Raw genomic sequence first — 19,573 nt, 5'->3', positions numbered from 1 at the left:
AAAATGCTTTAAAATGTTACAGAAAAAATGCTTTCAAATGTTAAAGAAAAATGCTTTCAAATGTTACAGAAAAAATGCTTTCAAATGTTAAAGAAAAAATGCTTTCAAATGTTACAGAAAAAATGCTTTCAAATGTTACAGAAAAAATGCTTTCAAATGTTAAAGAAATATGCTTTCAAATGTTACAGAAAAAATGCTTTCAAATGTTAGAGAAAAATGCTTTCAAATGTTAAAGAAAAAATGCTTTCAAATGTTAAAGAAAAAATGCTTTCAAATGTTACAGAAAAAATGCTTTCAAATGTTACAGAAAAAATGCTTTCAAATGTTAAAGAAAAATGCTTTCAAATGTTACAGAAAAAATGCTTTCAAATGTTAGAGAAAAATGCTTTCAAATGTTAAAGAAAAATGCTTTCAAATGTTACAGAAAAAATGCTTTCAAATGTTAAAGAAAAAATGCTTTCAAATGTTACAGAAAAAATGCTTTCAAATGTTAAAGTAAAATGCTTTCAAATGTTACAGAAAAAATGCTTTCAAATGTTAGAGAAAAATGCTTTCAAATGTTAAAGAAAAAATGCTTTCAAATGTTAAAAAAATGCTTTCAAATGTTAAAGAAAAAATGCTTTCAAATGTTAAAGAAAAAATGCTTTCAAATGTTAAAGAAAAAATGCTTTCAAATGTTAAAAAAATGCTTTCAAATGTTAAAGAAAAAATGCTTTCAAATGTTACAGAAAAAATGCTTCTAAATGTTAGAGAAAAATGCTTTCAAATGTTAAAGAAAAAATGCTTTCAAATGTTAAAGAAAAAATGCTTTCAAATGTAAAAGAAAAATGCTTTCAAATGTTAAAGTAAAAATGCTTTCAAATGTTAAAGAAAAAATGCTTTCAAATGTTACAGAAAAAATGCTTTCAAATGTTAAAGAAAAAATGCTTTCAAATGTTACAGAAAAAATGCTTTCAAATGTTAAAGAAAAAATGCTTTCAAATGTTAGAGAAAAATGCTTTCAAATGTTAAAGAAAAAATGCTTTCAAATGTTAAAGAAAAAATGCTTTCAAATGTTACAGAAAAAATGCTTTCAAATGTTACAGAAAAAATGCTTTCAAATGTTAGAGAAAAATGCTTTCAAATGTTACAGAAAAAATGCTTTCAAATGTTAAAGAAAAAATGCTTTCAAATGTTAAAGAAAAAATGCTTTCAAATGTTAAAGAAAAAATGCTTTCAAATGTTAAAAAAATGCTTTCAAATGTTAAAGAAAAAATGCTTTCAAATGTTAAAGAAAAAATGCTTTCAAATGTTAAAGAAAAAATGCTTTCAAATGTTAAAGAAAAAATGCTTTCAAATGTTACAAAAAAAAAAATGGTTTCAAATGTTAAAAAAATGCTTTCAAATGTTAAAGAAAAAATGCTTTCAAGTGTTAACGAAAAAATGCTTTCAAATGTTAGAGAAAAATGCTTTCAAATGTTAAAAAAATGCTTTCAAATGTTAAAGAAAAAATGCTTTCAAATGTTAAAAAAATGCTTTCAAATGTTAAAGAAAAATGCTTTCAAATGTTAAAGAAAAAATGCTTTCAATGTTAAAAAAATGCTTTCAAATGTTAAAAAAATGCTTTCAAATGTTAAAAAAATGCTTTCAAATGTTAGAGAAAAATGCTTTCAAATGTTAAAAAAATGCTTTCAAATGTTAAAAAAATGCTTTCAATGTTAAAAAAATGCTTTCAAATGTTAAAAAAATGCTTTCAAATGTTAAAAAAATGCTTTCAAATGTTACAGAAAAAATGCTTTCAATTGTTAAAGAAAAAATGCTTTCAAATGTTAAAGAAAAATGCTTTCAAATGTTACAGAAAAATTGCTTTCAAATGTTAAAGAAAAATGCTTTCAAATGTTACAGAAAAAATGCTTTCAAATGTTAAAAAAATGCTTTCAAATGTTAAAAAAATGCTTTCAAATGTTAAAAAAATGCTTTCAAATGTTAAAAAAATGCTTTCAAATGTTAAAGAAAAAATGCTTTCAAATGTTAAAGAAACATGCTTTCAAATGTTACAGAAAAAATGCTTTCAAATGTTAAAAAAATGCTTTCAAATGTTAAAAAAATGCTTTCAAATGTTAAAAAAATGCTTTCAAATGTTAAAAAACTGCTTTCAAATGTTAAAAAAATGCTTTCAAATGTTAGAGAAAAAATGCTTTCAAATGTTACAGAAAAATGCTTTCAAATGTTAAAGAAAAATGCTTTCAAATGTTAAAGAAAAAATGCTTTCAAATGTTAAAGAAAAAATGCTTTCAAATGTTAAAGAAAAAATGCTTTCAAATGTTAACGAAAAAATGCTTTCAAATGTTACAGAAAAAATGCTTTCAATGTTAAAGAAAAAATGCTTTCAAATGTTACAGAAAAAATGCTTTCAAATGTTAAAAAAATGCTTTCAAATGTTAAAGAAAAATGCTTTCAAATGTTAAAGAAAAAATGCTTTCAATGTTAAAAAATGCTTTCAAATGTTAAAAAAATGCTTTCAAATGTTAAAGAAAAATGCTTTCAAATGTTAAAGAAAAAATGCTTTCAAATGTTAAAGAACAAATGCTTTCAAATGTTAAAGAAAAAATGCTTTCAAATGTTACAGAAAAAATGCTTTCAAATGTTAAAGAAAAAATGCTTTCAAATGTTAAAGAAAAATGCTTTCAAATGTTACAGAAAAATTGCTTTCAAATGTTAAAAAAATGCTTTCAAATGTTAAAAAAATGCTTTCAAATGTTAGAGAAAAATGCTTTCAAATGTTAAAAAAATGCTTTCAAATGTTAAAAAAATGCTTTCAATGTTAAAAAAATGCTTTCAAATGTTAAAAAAATGCTTTCAAATGTTAAAAAAATGCTTTCAAATGTTACAGAAAAAATGCTTTCAAATGTTAAAGAAAAAATGCTTTCAAATGTTAAAGAAAAATGCTTTCAAATGTTACAGAAAAATTGCTTTCAAATGTTAAAGAAAAATGCTTTCAAATGTTACAGAAAAAATGCTTTCAAATGTTAAAAAAATGCTTTCAAATGTTAAAAAAATGCTTTCAAATGTTAAAAAAATGCTTTCAAATGTTAAAAAAATGCTTTCAAATGTTAAAAAAATTGCTTTCAAATGTTAAAGAAAAAATGCTTTCAAATGTTAAAGAAAAAATGCTTTCAAATGTTAAAAAAATGCTTTCAAATGTTAAAAAAATGCTTTCAAATGTTAAAAAAATGCTTTCAAATGTTAAAAAAATGCTTTCAAATGTTAAAAAAATGCTTTCAAATGTTACAGAAAAAATGCTTTCAAATGTTAGAGAAAAATGCTTTCAAATGTTAAAGAAAAAATGCTTTCAAATGTTAAAGAAAAAAATGCTTTCAAATGTTAAAGAAAAAATGCTTTCAAATGTTAAAGAAAAAATGCTTTCAAATGTTAACGAAAAAATGCTTTCAAATGTTACAGAAAAAATGCTTTCAATGTTAAAGAAAAAATGCTTTCAAATGTTACAGAAAAAATGCTTTCAAATGTTAAAAAAATGCTTTCAAATGTTAAAGAAAAATGCTTTCAAATGTTAAAGAAAAAATGCTTTCAATGTTAAAAAATGCTTTCAAATGTTAAAAAAATGCTTTCAAATGTTAAAGAAAAATGCTTTCAAATGTTAAAGAAAAAATGCTTTCAAATGTTACAGAAAAAATGCTTTCAAATGTTACAGAAAAAATGCTTTCAAATGTTACAGAAAAAAATGCTTTCAAATGTTACAGAAAAAATGCTTTCAAATGTTAAAAAAATGCTTTCAAATGTTAAAGAAAAAATGCTTTCAAATGTTAAAGAAAAAATGCTTTCAAATGTTACAGAAAAAATGCTTTCAAATGTTAAAGAAAAAATGCTTTCAAATGTTAAAGAAAAAATGCTTTCAAATGTTACAGAAAAATTGCTTTCAAATGTTACAGAAAAAATGCTTTCAAATGTTAAAGAAAAATGCTTTCAAATGTTAGAGAAAAAATGCTTTCAAATGTTAAAAAAATGCTTTCAAATGTTACAGAAAAATGCTTTCAAATGTTAAAGAAAAAATGCTTTCAAATGTTAAAAAAATGCTTTCAAATGTTACAGAATAAATGCTTTCAATGTTAAAGAAAAAATGCTTTCAAATGTTACAGAAAAAATGCTTTCAAATGTTAAAGAAAAATGCTTTCAAATGTTACAGAATAAATGCTTTCAATGTTAAAGAAAAAATGCTTGCAAATATTACAGCAAAAATGCTTTCAATGTTACAGAAAAATGCTTTCAAATGTTAAAGAAAAAATGCTTTCAAATGTTAAAAAAATGCTTCCAAATGTTACAGAATAAATGCTTTCAATGTTAAAGAGAAAATGCTTTCAAATGTTACAGAAAAAATGCTTTCAAATGTTAAAAAAATGCTTTCAAATGTTACAGAAAAATGGTTTCAAATGTTAAAAAAATGCTTTCAAATGTTATAGAAAAAATGCTTTCAAATGTTAAAAAAATGCTTTCAAATGTTACAGAAAAATGCTTTCAATGTTAAAGAAAAATGCTTTCAAATGTTACAGAAAAAATGCTTTCAAATGTTAAAAAAATGCTTTCAAATGTTACAGAAAAAATGCTTTCAAATGTTAAAGAAAAATGCTTTCAAATGTTACAGAAAAAATGCTTTCAAATGTTAAAGAAAAAATGCTTTCAAATGTTACAGAAAAAATGCTTTCAAATGTTAAAGAAAAAATGCTTTCAAATGTTAAAGAAAAAATGCTTTCAAATGTTACAGAAAAAATGCTTTCAAATGTTAAAGAAAAATGCTTTCAAATGTTAAAAAAATGCTTTCAAATGTTAGAGAAAAATGCTTTCAAATGTTAGAGAAAAATGCTTTCAAATGTTAAAGAAAAAATGCTTTCAAATGTTACAAAAAAAAAATGGTTTCAAAATGTTAAAAAAATGCTTTCAAATATTAAAGAAAAAATGCTTTCAAATGTTAAAGAAGAATGCTTTAAAATGTTACAGAAAAAATGCTTTCAAATGTTAAAAAAATGCTTTCAAATGTTAAAAAAATGCTTTCAAATGTTAAAGAAAAAATGCTTTCAAATGTTACAGAAAAAATGCTTTCAAATGTTAAAGAAAAAATGCTTTAAAATGTTAAAAAAATGCTTTCAAATATTAAAGAAAAAATGCTTTCAAATGTTAAAGAAAAATGCTTTCAAATCTTAAAAAATGCTTTAAAATGTTAAAAAAATGCTTTAAAATGTTAAAAAAATGCTTTAAAATGTTAAAAAAATGCTTTCAAATGTTAAAGAAAAAATGCTTTCAAATGTTAAAGAAAAATGCTTTCAAATCTTAAAAAAATGCTTTCAAATGTTAAAGAAAATGCTTTCAAATGTTAGAGAAAAATGCTTTCAAATGTTAAAGAAAAAATGCTTTCAAATGTTACAAAAAAAAAATGGTTTCAAAATGTTAAAAAAATGCTTTCAAATATTAAAGAAAAAATGCTTTCAAATGTTAAAGAAAAATGCTTTCAAATGTTACAGAAAAAATGCTTTCAAATGTTAAAAAAATGCTTTCGAATGTTAAAAAAATGCTTTCAAATGTTAAAGAAAAAATGCTTTCAAATGTTACAGAAAAAATGCTTTCAAATGTTAAAGAAAAAATGCTTTAAAATGTTAAATAAATGCTTTCAAATGTTACAGAAAAAATGCTTTCAAATGTTAAAAAAATGCTTTCAAATGTTAAAGAAAAAATGCTTTCAAATGTTAAAAAAATGCTTTCAAATGTTAAAGAAAAAATGCTTTCAAATGTTACAGAAAAAATGCTTTCAAATGTTACAGAAAAAATGCTTTAAAATGTTAAAAAAATGCTTTCAAATGTTACAGAAAAAATGCTTTCAAATGTTAAAGAAAAATGCTTTCAAATGTTAAAGAAAAAATGCTTTCAAATGTTAAAGAAAAAATGCTTTCAAATGTTAAAGAAAAAATGCTTTCAAATGTTACAGAAAAATGCTTTCAAATGTTAAAGAAAAAATGCTTTCAAATGTTACAAAAAAAAATGGTTTCAAAATGTTAAAAAAATGCTTTCAAATATTAAAGAAAAAATGCTTTCAAATATTAAAAAAAAAATGCTTTCAAATATTAAAGAAAAAATGCTTTCAAATGTTAAAGAAAAAATGCTTTCAAATGTTACAAAAAAAATGGTTTCAAAATGTTAAAAAAATGCTTTCAAATGTTAAAGAAAAAATGCTTTCAAATGTTAAAGAAAAATGCTTTCAAATGTTACAGAAAAAATGCTTTCAAATGTTAAAAAAATGCTTTCAAATTTTAGAGAAAAAATGCTTTCAAATATTAAAGAAAAAATGCTTTCAAATGTTACAGAAAAAATGCTTTCAAATGTTAAAGAAAAAATGCTTTCAAATGTTAAAGAAAAAATGCTTTCAATGTTAAAGAAAAAATGCTTTCAAATGTTACAAAAAAAAATGGTTTCAAAATGTTAAAGAAAAAATGCTTTCAAATGTTACAGAAAAAATGCTTTCAAATGTTACAGAAAAATGCTTTCAAATGTTAAAGAAAAAATGCTTTCAAATGTTACAGAAAAATGCTTTCAAATGTTAAAGAAAAAATGCTTTCAAATGTTACAGAAAAAATGCTTTCAAATGTTAAAAAAATGCTTTCAAATGTTAAAGAAAAAATGCTTTCAAATGTTAAAGAAAAAATGCTTTCAAATGTTACAAAAAAAAATGGTTTCAAAATGTTAAAAAAATGCTTTCAAATATTAAAGAAAAAATGCTTTCAAATATTAAAGAAAAAATGCTTTCAAATGTTAAAAAAATGCTTTCAAATGTTAAAGAAAAAATGCTTTCAAATGTTACAGAAAAAATGCTTTCAAATGTTACAGAAAAAATGCTTTCAAATGTTAAAAAAATGCTTTCAAATGTTACAGAAAAAATGCTTTCAAATGTTAAAGAAAAATGCTTTCAAATGTTAAAGAAAAAATGCTTTCAAATGTTAAAGAAAAATGCTTTCAAATGTTACAGAAAAAATGCTTTCAAATGTTAAAGAAAAATGCTTTCAAATGTTAAAGAAAAAATGCTTTCAAATGTTACAAAAAAAAATGGTTTCAAAATGTTAAAAAAATGCTTTCAAATATTAAAGAAAAAATGCTTTCAAATATTAAAAAAAAAAATGCTTTCAAATATTAAAGAAAAAATGCTTTCAAATGTTAAAGAAAAAATGCTTTCCAATGTTAGAGAAAAAATGCTTTCAAATGTTACAAAAAAAATGGTTTCAAAATGTTAAAAAAATGCTTTCAAATGTTAAAGAAAAAATGCTTTCAAATGTTAAAGAAAAATGCTTTCAAATGTTAAAGAAAAAATGCTTTCAAATGTTAAAGAAAAAATGCTTTCAAATGTTAAAAAAATGCTTTCAAATGTTAAAGAAAAAATGCTTTCAAATGTTAAAGAAAAAATGCTTTCAAATGTTAAAGAAAAAATGCTTTCAAATGTTAAAGAAAAAATGCTTTCAAATGTTACAAAAAAAAAATGGTTTCAAATGTTAAAAAAATGCTTTCAAATGTTAAAGAAAAAATGCTTTCAAGTGTTAACGAAAAAATGCTTTCAAATGTTAGAGAAAAATGCTTTCAAATGTTAAAAAAATGCTTTCAAATGTTAAAGAAAAAATGCTTTCAAATGTTAAAAAAATGCTTTCAAATGTTAAAGAAAAATGCTTTCAAATGTTAAAGAAAAAATGCTTTCAATGTTAAAAAAATGCTTTCAAATGTTAAAAAAATGCTTTCAAATGTTAAAAAAATGCTTTCAAATGTTAGAGAAAAATGCTTTCAAATGTTAAAAAAATGCTTTCAAATGTTAAAAAAATGCTTTCAATGTTAAAAAAATGCTTTCAAATGTTAAAAAAATGCTTTCAAATGTTAAAAAAATGCTTTCAAATGTTACAGAAAAAATGCTTTCAATTGTTAAAGAAAAAATGCTTTCAAATGTTAAAGAAAAATGCTTTCAAATGTTACAGAAAAATTGCTTTCAAATGTTAAAGAAAAATGCTTTCAAATGTTACAGAAAAAATGCTTTCAAATGTTAAAAAAATGCTTTCAAATGTTAAAAAAATGCTTTCAAATGTTAAAAAAATGCTTTCAAATGTTAAAAAAATGCTTTCAAATGTTAAAGAAAAAATGCTTTCAAATGTTAAAGAAACATGCTTTCAAATGTTACAGAAAAAATGCTTTCAAATGTTAAAAAAATGCTTTCAAATGTTAAAAAAATGCTTTCAAATGTTAAAAAAATGCTTTCAAATGTTAAAAAACTGCTTTCAAATGTTAAAAAAATGCTTTCAAATGTTACAGAAAAAATGCTTTCAAATGTTACAGAAAAAATGCTTTCAAATGTTAAAGAAAAAATGCTTTCAAATGTTAAAGAAAAAATGCTTTCAAATGTTAAAGAAAAAATGCTTTCAAATGTTAAAGAAAAAATGCTTTCAAATGTTAACGAAAAAATGCTTTCAAATGTTACAGAAAAAATGCTTTCAATGTTAAAGAAAAAATGCTTTCAAATGTTACAGAAAAAATGCTTTCAAATGTTAAAAAAATGCTTTCAAATGTTAAAGAAAAATGCTTTCAAATGTTAAAGAAAAAATGCTTTCAATGTTAAAAAATGCTTTCAAATGTTAAAGAAAAATGCTTTCAAATGTTAAAGAAAAAATGCTTTCAAATGTTAAAGAACAAATGCTTTCAAATGTTAAAGAAAAAATGCTTTCAAATGTTACAGAAAAAATGCTTTCAAATGTTAAAGAAAAAATGCTTTCAAATGTTAAAGAAAAATGCTTTCAAATGTTACAGAAAAATTGCTTTCAAATGTTAAAAAAATGCTTTCAAATGTTAAAAAAATGCTTTCAAATGTTAGAGAAAAATGCTTTCAAATGTTAAAAAAATGCTTTCAAATGTTAAAAAAATGCTTTCAATGTTAAAAAAATGCTTTCAAATGTTAAAAAAATGCTTTCAAATGTTAAAAAAATGCTTTCAAATGTTACAGAAAAAATGCTTTCAAATGTTAAAGAAAAAATGCTTTCAAATGTTAAAGAAAAATGCTTTCAAATGTTACAGAAAAAATGCTTTCAAATGTTGAAGAAAAATGCTTTCAAATGTTACAGAAAAAATGCTTTCAAATGTTAAAAAAATGCTTTCAAATGTTAAAAAAATGCTTTCAAATGTTAAAAAAATGCTTTCAAATGTTAAAAAAATGCTTTCAAATGTTAAAAAAATTGCTTTCAAATGTTAAAGAAAAAATGCTTTCAAATGTTAAAGAAAAAATGCTTTCAAATGTTAAAAAAATGCTTTCAAATGTTAAAAAAATGCTTTCAAATGTTAAAAAAATGCTTTCAAATGTTAAAAAAATGCTTTCAAATGTTAAAAAAATGCTTTCAAATGTTACAGAAAAAATGCTTTCAAATGTTAGAGAAAAATGCTTTCAAATGTTAAAGAAAAAATGCTTTCAAATGTTAAAGAAAAAATGCTTTCAAATGTTAAAGAAAAAATGCTTTCAAATGTTAAAGAAAAAATGCTTTCAAATGTTAACGAAAAAATGCTTTCAAATGTTACAGAAAAAATGCTTTCAATGTTAAAGAAAAAATGCTTTCAAATGTTACAGAAAAAATGCTTTCAAATGTTAAAAAAATGCTTTCAAATGTTAAAGAAAAATGCTTTCAAATGTTAAAGAAAAAATGCTTTCAATGTTAAAAAATGCTTTCAAATGTTAAAAAAATGCTTTCAAATGTTAAAGAAAAATGCTTTCAAATGTTAAAGAAAAAATGCTTTCAAATGTTACAGAAAAAATGCTTTCAAATGTTACAGAAAAAATGCTTTCAAATGTTACAGAAAAAATGCTTTCAAATGTTACAGAAAAAATGCTTTCAAATGTTAAAAAAATGCTTTCAAATGTTAAAGAAAAAATGCTTTCAAATGTTAAAGAAAAAATGCTTTCAAATGTTACAGAAAAAATGCTTTCAAATGTTAAAGAAATAATGCTTTCAAATGTTAAAGAAAAAATGCTTTCAAATGTTACAGAAAAATTGCTTTCAAATGTTACAGAAAAAATGCTTTCAAATGTTAAAGAAAAATGCTTTCAAATGTTAGAGAAAAAATGCTTTCAAATGTTAAAAAAATGCTTTCAAATGTTACAGAAAAATGCTTTCAAATGTTAAAGAAAAAATGCTTTCAAATGTTAAAAAAATGCTTTCAAATGTTACAGAATAAATGCTTTCAATGTTAAAGAAAAAATGCTTTCAAATGTTACAGAAAAAATGCTTTCAAATGTTAAAGAAAAATGCTTTCAAATGTTACAGAATAAATGCTTTCAATGTTAAAGAAAAAATGCTTGCAAATATTACAGAAAAAAAGCTTTCAATGTTACAGAAAAATGCTTTCAAATGTTAAAGAAAAAATGCTTTCAAATGTTAAAAAAATGCTTCCAAATGTTACAGAATAAATGCTTTCAATGTTAAAGAGAAAATGCTTTCAAATGTTACAGAAAAAATGCTTTCAAATGTTAAAAAAATGCTTTCAAATGTTACAGAAAAATGGTTTCAAATGTTAAAAAAATGCTTTCAAATGTTATAGAAAAAATGCTTTCAAATGTTAAAAAAATGCTTTCAAATGTTACAGAAAAATGCTTTCAATGTTAAAGAAAAATGCTTTCAAATGTTACAGAAAAATGCTTTCAAATGTTAAAGAAAAAATGCTTTCAAATGTTACAGAAAAATGCTTTCAAATGTTAAAAAAATGCTTTCAAATGTTAAAGAAAAAATGCTTTCAAATGTTAAAGAAAAAATGCTTTCAAATGTTACAAAAAAAAATGGTTTCAAAATGTTAAAAAAATGCTTTCAAATATTAAAGAAAAAATGCTTTCAAATATTAAAGAAAAAATGCTTTCAAATGTTAAAGAAAAAATGCTTTCAAATGTTAAAGAAAAAATGCTTTCAAATGTTAAAAAAATGGTTTCAAATGTTAAAGAAAAAATGCTTTCAAATGTTACAAAAAAAAATGCTTTCAAATGTTAAAAAAATGCTTTCAAATGTTACAGAAAAAATGCTTTCAAATGTTAAAGAAAAAATGCTTTCAATGTTAAAGAAAAAATGCTTTCAAATGTTACAGAAAAAATGCTTTCAAATGTTACAGAAAAAATGCTTTCAAATGTTAAAGAAAAAATGCTTTCAATGTTAAAGAAAAAATGCTTTCAAATGTTACAGAAAAAATGCTTTCAATGTTAAAGAAAAAATGCTTTCAAATGTTACAAAAAAAAATGGTTTCAAAATGTTAAAAAAATGCTTTCAAATATTAAAAAAAAAATGCTTTCAAATGTTACAGAAAAATGCTTTCAAATGTTAAAGAAAAAATGCTTTCAAATGTTAAAAAAATGCTTTCAAATGTTACAGAAAAAATGCTTTCAAATGTTAAAAAATGCTTTCAAATGTTAAAGAAAAAATGCTTTCAAATGTTACAGAAAAAATGCTTTCAAATGTTAAAGAAAAAATGCTTTCAATGTTAAAGAAAAAATGCTTTCAAATGTTACAAAAAAATGGTTTCAAAATGTTAAAAAAATGCTTTCAAATATTAAAGAAAAAATGCTTTCAAATGTTAAAGAAAAAATGCTTTCAAATGTTAAAGAAAAAATGCTTTCAAATGTTACAGAAAAATGCTTTCAAATGTTACAGAAAAAATGCTTTCAAATGTTAAAAAAATGCTTTCAAATGTTACAGAAAAAATGCTTTCAAATGTTACAAAAAGAATGGTTTCAAAATGTTAAAAAAATGCTTTCAAATATTAAAGAAAAAATGCTTTCAAATGTTAAAGAAAAATGCTTTCAAATGTTAAAGAAAAAATGCTTTCAAATGTTACAGAAAAATGCTTTCAAATGTTACAGAAAAAATGCTTTCAAATGTTAAAAAATGCTTTCAAATGTTAAAGAAAAAATGCTTTCAAATGTTACAGAAAAAATGCTTTCAAATGTTAAAGAAAAAATGCTTTCAATGTTAAAGAAAAAATGCTTTCAAATGTTACAAAAAAAATGGTTTCAAAATGTTAAAAAAATGCTTTCAAATATTAAAGAAAAAATGCTTTCAAATGTTAAAGAAAAATGCTTTCAAATGTTAAAGAAAAAATGCTTTCAAATGTTACAGAAAAATGCTTTCAAATGTTACAGAAAAAATGCTTTCAAATGTTAAAAAAATGCTTTCAAATGTTACAGAAAAAATGCTTTCAAATTTTACAAAAAGAATGGTTTCAAAATGTTAAAAAAATGCTTTCAAATATTAAAGAAAAAATGCTTTCAAATGTTAAAGAAAAATGCTTTCAAATGTTAAAGAAAAAATGCTTTCAAATGTTACAGAAAAATGCTTTCAAATGTTACAGAAAAAATGCTTTCAAATGTTAAAAAAATGCTTTCAAATGTTACAGAAAAATGCTTTCAAATGTTAAAAAAATGCTTTCAAATGTTAAAGAAAAAATGCTTTCAAATGTTAAAAAAATGCTTTCAAATGTTACAGAAAAAATGCTTTCAAATGTTAAAGAAATGCTTTCAAATGTTAAAGAAAAAATGCTTTCAAATGTTAGAGAAAAATGCTTTCAAATGTTAAAGAAAAAATGCTTTCAAATGTTACAGAAAAAATGCTTTCAAATGTTAAAAAAATGCTTTCAAATGTTAAAGAAAAAATGCTTTCAAATGTTAAAGTAAAAATGCTTTCAAATGTTAACGAAAAAATGCTTTCAAATGTTACAGAAAAAATGCTTTCAATGTTAAAGAAAAAATGCTTTCAAATGTTACAGAAAAATGCTTTCAAATGTTAAAAAAATGCTTTCAAATGTTAAAGAAAAATGCTTTCAAATGTTAAAGAAAAAATGCTTTCAATGTTAAAAAATGCTTTCAAATGTTAACAAAATGCTTTCAAATGTTAAAGAAAAATGCTTTCAAATGTTAAAGAAAAAATGCTTTCAAATGTTACAGAAAAAATGCTTTCAAATGTTACAGAAAAAATGCTTTCAAATGTTACAGAAAAAATGCTTTCAAATGTTACAGAAAAAATGCTTTCAAATGTTAAAAAAATGCTTTCAAATGTTAAAGAAAAAATGCTTTCAAATGTTAAAGAAAAAATGCTTTCAAATGTTACAGAAAAAATGCTTTCAAATGTTAAAGAAAAAATGCTTTCAAATGTTAAAGAAAAAATGCTTTCAAATGTTACAGAAAAATTGCTTTCAAATGTTACAGAAAAAATGCTTTCAAATGTTAAAGAAAAATGCTTTCAAATGTTAGAGAAAAAATGCTTTCAAATGTTAAAAAAATGCTTTCAAATGTTACAGAAAAATGCTTTCAAATGTTAAAGAAAAAATGCTTTCAAATGTTACAGAAAAAATGCTTTCAAATGTTAAAGAAAAATGCTTTCAAATGTTACAGAATAAATGCTTTCAATGTTAAAGAAAAAATGCTTGCAAATATTACAGAAAAAATGCTTTCAATGTTACAGAAAAATGCTTTCAAATGTTAAAGAAAAAATGCTTTCAAATGTTAAAAAAATGCTTCCAAATGTTACAGAATAAATGCTTTCAATGTTAAAGAGAAAATGCTTTCAAATGTTACAGAAAAAATGCTTTCAAATGTTAAAAAAATGCTTTCAAATGTTACAGAAAAATGGTTTCAAATGTTAAAAAAATGCTTTCAAATGTTATAGAAAACATGCTTTCAAATGTTAAAAAAATGCTTTCAAATGTTACAGAAAAATGCTTTCAATGTTAAAGAAAAATGCTTTCAAATGTTACAGAAAAAATGCTTTCAAATGTTAAAAAAATGCTTTCAAATGTTACAGAAAAAATGCTTTCAAATGTTAAAGAAAAATGCTTTCAAATGTTACAGAAAAAATGCTTTCAAATGTTAAAGAAAAAATGCTTTCAAATGTTACAGAAAAAATGCTTTCAAATGTTAAAGAAAAAATGCTTTCAAATGTTAAAGAAAAAATGCTTTCAAATGTTACAGAAAAAATGCTTTCAAATGTTAAAGAAAAATGCTTTCAAATGTTAAAAAAATGCTTTCAAATGTTAGAGAAAAATGCTTTCAAATGTTAGAGAAAAATGCTTTCAAATGTTAAAGAAAAAATGCTTTCAAATGTTACAAAAAAAAAATGGTTTCAAAATGTTAAAAAAATGCTTTCAAATATTAAAGAAAAAATGCTTTCAAATGTTAAAGAAAAATGCTTTCAAATGTTACAGAAAAAATGCTTTCAAATGTTAAAAAAATGCTTTCAAATGTTAAAAAAATGCTTTCAAATGTTAAAGAAAAAATGCTTTCAAATGTTACAGAAAAAATGCTTTCAAATGTTAAAGAAAAAATGCTTTAAAATGTTAAAAAAATGCTTTCAAATATTAAAGAAAAAATGCTTTCAAATGTTAAAGAAAAATGCTTTCAAATGTTACAGAAAAAATGCTTTCAAATGTTAAAAAAATGATTTCAAATGTTAGAGAAAAAATGCTTTCAAATATTAAAGAAAAAATGCTTTTAAATGTTACAGAAAAAATGCTTTCAAATGTTAAAGAAAAATGCTTTCAAATCTTAAAAAAATGCTTTCAAATGTTAAAGAAAATGCTTTCAAATGTTAGAGAAAAATGCTTTCAAATGTTAAAGAAAAAATGCTTTCAAATGTTACAAAAAAAAAAATGGTTTCAAAATGTTAAAAAAATGCTTTCAAATATTAAAGAAAAAATGCTTTCAAATGTTAAAGAAAAATGCTTTCAAATGTTACAGAAAAAATGCTTTCAAATGTTAAAAAAATGCTTTCAAATGTTAAAAAAATGCTTTCAAATGTTAAAGAAAAAATGCTTTCAAATGTTACAGAAAAAATGCTTTCAAATGTTAAAGAAAAAATGCTTTAAAATGTTAAATAAATGCTTTCAAATGTTACAGAAAAAATGCTTTCAAATGTTAAAGAAAAAATGCTTTCAAATGTTAAAGAAAAAATGCTTTCAAATGTTAAAAAAATGCTTTCAAATGTTAAAGAAAAAATGCTTTCAAATGTTACAGAAAAAATGCTTTCAAATGTTACAGAAAAAATGCTTTAAAATGTTAAAAAAATGCTTTCAAATGTTACAGAAAAAATGCTTTCAAATGTTAAAGAAAAATGCTTTCAAATGTTAAAGAAAAAATGCTTTCAAATGTTAAAAAAATGCTTTCAAATGTTAAAGAAAAAATGCTTTCAAATGTTACAGAAAAATGCTTTCAAATGTTAAAGAAAAAATGCTTTCAAATGTTACAAAAAAAAAATGGTTTCAAAATGTTAAAAAAATGCTTTCAAATATTAAAGAAAAAATGCTTTCAAATATTAAAAAAAAATGCTTTCAAATATTAAAGAAAAAATGCTTTCAAATGTTAAAGAAAAAATGCTTTCCAATGTTAGAGAAAAAATGCTTTCAAATGTTACAAAAAAAATGGTTTCAAAATGTTAAAAAAATGCTTTCAAATGTTAAAGAAAAAATGCTTTCAAATGTTAAAGAAAAATGCTTTCAAATGTTACAGAAAAAATGCTTTCAAATGTTAAAAAAATGCTTTCAGATGTTAGAGAAAAAATGCTTTCAAATATTAAAGAAAAAATGCTTTCAAATGTTACAGAAAAAATGCTTTCAAATGTTAAAGAAAAAATGCTTTCAAATGTTAAAGAAAAAATGCTTTCAATGTTAAAGAAAAAATGCTTTCAAATGTTACAAAAAAAAATGGTTTCAAAATGTTAAAGAAAAAATGCTTTCAAATGTTACAGAAAAAATGCTTTCAAATGTTACAGAAAAATGCTTTCAAATGTTAAAGAAAAAATGCTTTCAAATGTTAAAAAAATGCTTTCAAATGTTACAGAAAAAATGCTTTCAAATGTTAAAAAAATGCTTTCAAAGGTTAAAGAAAAAATGCTTTCAAATGTTACAGAAAAATGCTTTCAAATGTTAAAGAAAAAATGCTTTCAAATGTTACAGAAAAAATGCTTTCAAATGTTAAAAAAATGCTTTCAAATGTTAAAGAAAAAATGCTTTCAAATGTTAAAGAAAAAATGCTTTCAAATGTTACAAAAAAAAATGGTTTCAAAATGTTAAAAAAATGCTTTCAAATATTAAAGAAAAAATGCTTTCAAATATTAAAGAAAAAATGCTTTCAAATGTTAAAAAAATGCTTTCAAATGTTAAAGAAAAAATGCTTTCAAATGTTACAGAAAAAATGCTTTCAAATGTTACAGAAAAAATGCTTTCAAATATTAAAAAAATGCTTTCAAATGTTACAGAAAAAATGCTTTCAAATGTTAAAGAAAAATGCTTTCAAATGTTAAAGAAAAAATGCTTTCAAATGTTAAAGAAAAATACTTTCAAATGTTACAGAAAAAATGCTTTCAAATGTTAAAGAAAAATGCTTTCAAATGTTAAAGAAAAAATGCTTTCAAATGTTACAAAAAAAAATGGTTTCAAAATGTTAAAAAAATGCTTTCAAATATTAAAGAAAAAATGCTTTCAAATATTAAAAAAAAAATGCTTTCAAATATTAAAGAAAAAATGCTTTCAAATGTTAAAGAAAAAATGCTTTCCAATGTTAGAGAAAAAATGCTTTCAAATGTTACAAAAAAAATGGTTTCAAAATGTTAAAAAAATGCTTTCAAATGTTAAAGAAAAAATGCTTTCAAATGTTAAAGAAAAATGCTTTCAAATGTTACAGAAAAAATGCTTTCAAATGTTAAAAAAATGCTTTCAAATGTTAGAGAAAAAATGCTTTCAAATGTTAGAGAAAAAATGCTTTCAAATGTTAAAGAAATATGCTTTCAAATGTTAAAGAAAAAATGCTTTCAAATGTTACAAAAAAAATGGTTTCAAAATGTTAAAAAAATGCTTTCAAATGTTAAAGAAAAAATGCTTTCAAATGTTAAAGAAAAATGCTTTCAAATGTTACAGAAAAAATGCTTTCAAATGTTAAAGAAATATGCTTTCAAATGTTACAGAAAAAATGCTTTCAAATGTTAAAGAAAAAATGCTTTCAAATGTTAAAGAGAAATGCTTTCAAATGTTAAAAAAATGCTTTCAAATGTTACAGAAAAAATGCTTTCAAATGTTAAAGAAAAAATGCTTTCAAATGTTACAAAAAAAATGGTTTCAAAATGTTAAAAAAATGCTTTCAAATGTTAAAGAAAAAATGCTTTCAAATGTTAAAGAAAAATGCTTTCAAATGTTAAAGAAAAATGCTTTCAAATGTTACAAAAAAAAATGGTTTCAAAATGTTAAAAAAATGCTTTCAAATATTAAAGAAAAAATGCTTTCAAATGTTAAAGAAAAAATGCTTTCAAATGTTAGAGAAAAAATGCTTTCAAATATTAAAGAAAAAATGCTTTCAAATGTTAAAGAAAAAATGCTTTCAAATATTAAAGAAAAAATGCTTTCAAATGTTAAAGAAAAATGCTTTCAAATGTTAGAGAAAAAATGCTTTCAAATGTTACAAAGAAATGGTTTCAAAATGTTAAAAAAATGCTTTCAAATGTTAAAGAAAAATGCTTTCAAATGTTACAGAAAAAAATGCTTTCAAATGTTACAAAAAAAAATGGTTTCAAAATGTTAAAAAAATGCTTTCAAATATTAAAGAAAAAATGCTTTCAAATATTAAAGAAAAATTGCTTTCAAATGTTACAGAAAAAATGCTTTCAAATGTTAAAGAAAAAATGCTTTCAAATGTTAAAGAAAAAATGCTTTCAATGTTAAAGAAAAAATGCTTTCACATGTTACAAAAAAAAAATGGTTTCAAAATGTTAAAGAAAAAATGCTTTCAAATATTAAAGAAAAAATGCTTTCAAATGTTACAGAAAAATGCTTTCAAATGTTAAAGAAAAAATGCTTTCAAATGTTAAAAAAATGCTTTCAAATGTTACAGAAAAAATGCTTTCAAATGTTAAAGAAATGCTTTCAAATGTTAAAGAAAAAATGCTTTCAAATGTTACAGAAAAATGCTTTCAAATGTTAAAGAAAAAATGCTTTCAAATGATACAGAAAAAATGCTTTCAAATGTTAAAAAAATGCTTTCAAATGTTAAAGAAAAAATGCTTTCAAATGTTAAAGAAAAAATGCTTTCAAATGTTACAAAAAAAAAATGGTTTCAAAATGTTAAAAAAATGCTTTCAAATATTAAAGAAAAAATGCTTTCAAATATTAAAGAAAAAATGCTTTCAAATGTTACAGAAAAAATGCTTTCAAATGTTAAAGAAAAAATGCTTTCAAATGTTAAAAAAATGCTTTCAAATGTTAAAGAAAAAATGCTTTCAAATGTTACAAAAAAAAATGGTTTCAAAATGTTAAAAAAATGCTTTCAAATGTTAAAGAAAAAATGCTTTCAAATGTTAAAGAAAAAATGCTTTCAAATGTTAAAGAAAAAATGCTTTCAAATGTTACAGAAAAAATGCTTTCAAATGTTAAAAAAATGCTTTCACATGTTACAAAAAAAAAATGGTTTCAAAATGTTAAAGAAAAAATGCTTTCAAATATTAACGAAAAACTGCTTTCAAATGTTACAGAAAAATGCTTTCAAATGTTAAAGAAAAAATGCTTTCAAATGTTAAAAAAATGCTTTCAAATGTTACAGAAAAAATGCTTTCAAATGTTGGAGAAAAAATGCTTTCAAATGTTAAAAAAATGCTTTCAAATGTTAAAAAAATGCTTTCAAATGTTACAGAAAAAATGCTTTCAAATGTTAAAGAAAAAATGCTTTCAAATGTTAAAAAAATGCTTTCAAATGTTAAAGAAAAAATGCTTTCAAATGTTACAGAAAAATGCTTTCAAATGTTAAAGAAAAAATGCTTTCAAATGTTACAGAAAAATGCTTTCAAATGTTAAAAAAATGCTTTCAAATGTTAAAGAAAAAATGCTTTCAAATGTTAAAGAAAAAATGCTTTCAAATGTTACAAAAAAAAATGGTTTCAAAATGTTAAAAAAATGCTTTCAAATATTAAAGAAAAAATGCTTTCAAATATTAAAGAAAAAATGCTTTCAAATGTTAAAGAAAAAATGCTTTCAAATGTTAAAGAAAAAATGCTTTCAAATGTTAAAAAAATGCTTTCAAATGTTAAAGAAAAAATGCTTTCAAATGTTACAAAAAAAAATGGTTTCAAAATGTTAAAAAAATGCTTTCAAATGTTAAAGAAAACATGCTTTCAAATGTTAAAGAAAAAATGCTTTCAATGTTAAAGAAAAAATGCTTTCAAATGTTACAGAAAAAATGCTTTCAAATGTTACAGAAAAAATGCTTTCAAATGTTAAAGAAAAAATGCTTTCAATGTTAAAGAAAAAATGCTTTCAAATGTTACAGAAAAAATGCTTTCAATGTTAAAGAAAAAATGCTTTCAAATGTTACAAAAAAAAATGGTTTCAAAATGTTAAAAAAATGCTTTCAAATATTAAAGAAAAAATGCTTTCAAATGTTACAGAAAAATGCTTTCAAATGTTAAAGAAAAAATGCTTTCAAATGTTAAAAAAATGCTTTCAAATGTTACAGAAAAAATGCTTTCAAATGTTAAAAAATGCTTTCAAATGTTAAAGAAAAAAT

The sequence above is a fragment of the Euprymna scolopes genome, chromosome 1 (genome assembly GCF_053919585.1).
Source record: "Euprymna scolopes isolate OS-2025 chromosome 1, ASM5391958v1, whole genome shotgun sequence".
Taxonomy (NCBI): domain Eukaryota; kingdom Metazoa; phylum Mollusca; class Cephalopoda; order Sepiida; family Sepiolidae; genus Euprymna; species Euprymna scolopes.
The sequence above is the reverse complement of the archived record's forward strand: the minus strand, read 5'-3'. Positions refer to the sequence as shown.